At 44.4% G+C, this 2500-nt stretch overlaps 1 protein-coding gene across 5 annotated transcripts in view; it reads left to right on the top strand.

Moving 5' to 3' along the window:
• Positions 1–2500, top strand: part of hivep2a (HIVEP zinc finger 2a) — a 102827-nt gene that overhangs the window by 30062 nt on the left and 70265 nt on the right. For 4 of the 5 annotated variants that reach the window (XM_071467242.1, XM_071467237.1, XM_071467239.1 and 1 more), the window contains exon 3: positions 1756–1809. The exons of the other annotated variant lie outside the window; for it this stretch is intronic. The gene's annotated coding sequence lies outside the window, so the exon portion shown is untranslated. The remainder of the gene's footprint in view (positions 1–1755; positions 1810–2500) is intronic. 5 annotated transcript variants of the gene reach the window in all.

Genomic DNA, 2500 nt, shown 5'->3' with positions numbered 1-2500 from the left:
CTCTGCTTCATCCTGCAGATGACACCTCAATCATCTTTAAAATGGATAAAAGCAGTTTTGCATCTGAGAATTTGCTGGAAAATGAATCAGGGGAGTTAGAGCTGAATTTAATGCCAGAGTACGTTGGAAAAGATTTCACTCAAATGAGGCAAAAATTGGCCGGTAGTTTGAGTAATCATTCCAACAACGTATCCAGGCTGGAGAAGCTCTTTATTCACACTGACTCAGATCTAACACTCTCATTTTGGTTAAATTACTCTGCAGACACCAGCAGCCTCCTCAGGAACCATTTCCCTCAGCCTGGAGTTGGTGATGAGACAGTGAAGGTGACCTGCAGGTTCGGGCTGCCGGGTTAGTTTGACCCGTGATTGACAGCTCTGCCCCGCTAACCCTGACACACTGCTATTTATCGTGGACCTTGTAGTTGACTGTGTGTGTGTGTGTGTGTGTGTGTGTGTGTGTGTGTGTGTGCGCGTACTGGTGTGGTTTGCTTGTGTAACATTAAACTGGATACCCCTGATGTCTCTGGGACCAAAGGGGCTTCTTTGAAACAGACACATAACTGGAGCGTCCGTGGGGACAGCCCCGAATAATTTTAGCTTTAAGGGGCAAGCCTGAACTGGACGACACACAGAGACACAAACAGCTGAGCAGACAGACAGAAATACAAGCAGATAGACAGGAAGACAGACAGAGGGTTTGAGCAGAATGATTGTAGAGTCTCATATTACCGATATTCATCAATTAAAGGTGCGGGCTAATGTTTTATTATCAGGAGATAACTGTATATATTTTGTGTTAAACAAAGAATTTAGTTGCTCATTAAAAAGCTTCTAATGGAGCTGAAACTGTAAATAAATGAATAACATACAAATCTCACACAGACAAATACAGAGTAAAACATCTATTTAAAAAAGAATATAAAGTAAATGATGCAGATGAGTATTTTCTCAGTTGTCAGCTGTTTGTTGAAGGTTGTGACTTTGTTCTGGCACCAGAGGCTCAAAGGTTGTTCTACACTGGCTGATTCAGGTTGATCAGACATTTAAAGGTCCCACATTTAATCTGAATTGTTGATATCCATGAGAAGATCAATCAGAAGATTGACTCCCTGAAGAAGAGAGGAGCCTCTCTTCTGATTGGCTGACTGTTTTCTGAGTGATCCAATAAAAATACAGCAGATTTCAGGTAAACACTCAGAAAAACCAAATCCTGTAAGGTTGGATGGTGGGTCCAGGTGGGCGGGGCTTGGGGCATGGCTGAGGGCGGTGACCGCTTTGTTGTGACATCACAAAGTTCCAGAAGTCCTGACGGCTGGTTTTAAGGCTCAGTGTCTGAATACAGGCTGTGTGCATTTCTCTGTGGACTGAGGCTTTGATACTTTCACAGTATTAATATAGAACCTAGACCTGCTTTATAATCACAAACACATGGACATCTACCTTTAGACTGGATGGAGCTTTAACACTATAATAAAGCACATTGTCAGGAGCCTACAGGATGTTAGCACTGAACAACTACAGTTCCCATGAGGCCTTGATAGCATGCAGGTGGCTCAGGTTCTTGTTGTTAAATGCCAACCAAATTTGACCAAAGTAGACTTTCATTAGAATTTAAAAACTCATGGGTCAGATAAGAGAAAAAACAAATGACAGACTGCCAACAACAGGTTGTTGTGAGCGTTGTGTGAAAGTTGTGTGTCTGTCATGATGAACGTGTCCTCACTGGCTGCTGTGTGTCTGTCTCCTCTCACAGGGCGTCTGTTATGGCAGCGTCTGACAGGTGTTCCCTCCCTGCTGCAGGAATAAGGTATGTGGGATGTTTTGAGTTTGTGTTGATTTTCTGTAATTAAAGTCAGGGGTAACCTTTGTGTTTTGAGGTTTGACTCGTTAATTTTAATGAACAGAAGTTTGGGGTAAACACTGTGTTTTTTTGTAATCAGGCTGGATCTGCTGTGTTTTCCACTGAGGGAAGTTTATGGTAACCTTTAGGGCCTGACGTCAGCCGCTGTTGTCAGCTGTACCTGCACAGCCGGCTGCTGCTGCTGTGTGTGTGTGTGTGTGTGTGTGTGTGTGTGTGTGTGTGTGTGTGTGTGTGTGTGTTAGAGAGGCAGGCAGGATTCTCTTTAATGAGGGTGAACTTGAGGGTTTGTGCTCAGTCTTTGTTCGGCCTGCTGGGAAGGCTGCTGGCATACGGGTATTTGTGTGTGTGTGTGTGTGTGTGTTTGTATGTGTGTTTCTATGTCTGTGTTGCCCTTGTTATAAGTGGGAAGCCCCCTATACACACTTCAAGACTTCTATTAATGAACACTGCCTTTTCGAAGTAAGTCGAGTCGAATGTGTAGAATTTGTGTGTGTGTGTGTGTGTGTGTGTGTGTGTGTGTGTGTGTGTGTGTGTGTGTGTATGTGTGTGCGCGCCACCCCCAGGGGGCGACAGGTGCCGTGGGCAACATGAAACCCCGTAGAGTGACATGGTGAGAGAGAGAAGGAGAGAGAGAGGG

This window comes from Trachinotus anak, unplaced genomic scaffold (assembly GCF_046630095.1).
Source record: "Trachinotus anak isolate AG129_WGS33_773 ecotype Australia unplaced genomic scaffold, CSIRO_AGI_Tana_v1 ptg000031l, whole genome shotgun sequence".
NCBI classification, from domain to species: domain Eukaryota; kingdom Metazoa; phylum Chordata; class Actinopteri; order Carangiformes; family Carangidae; genus Trachinotus; species Trachinotus anak.
This window is presented reverse-complemented; position numbering and strand designations above follow the sequence as displayed.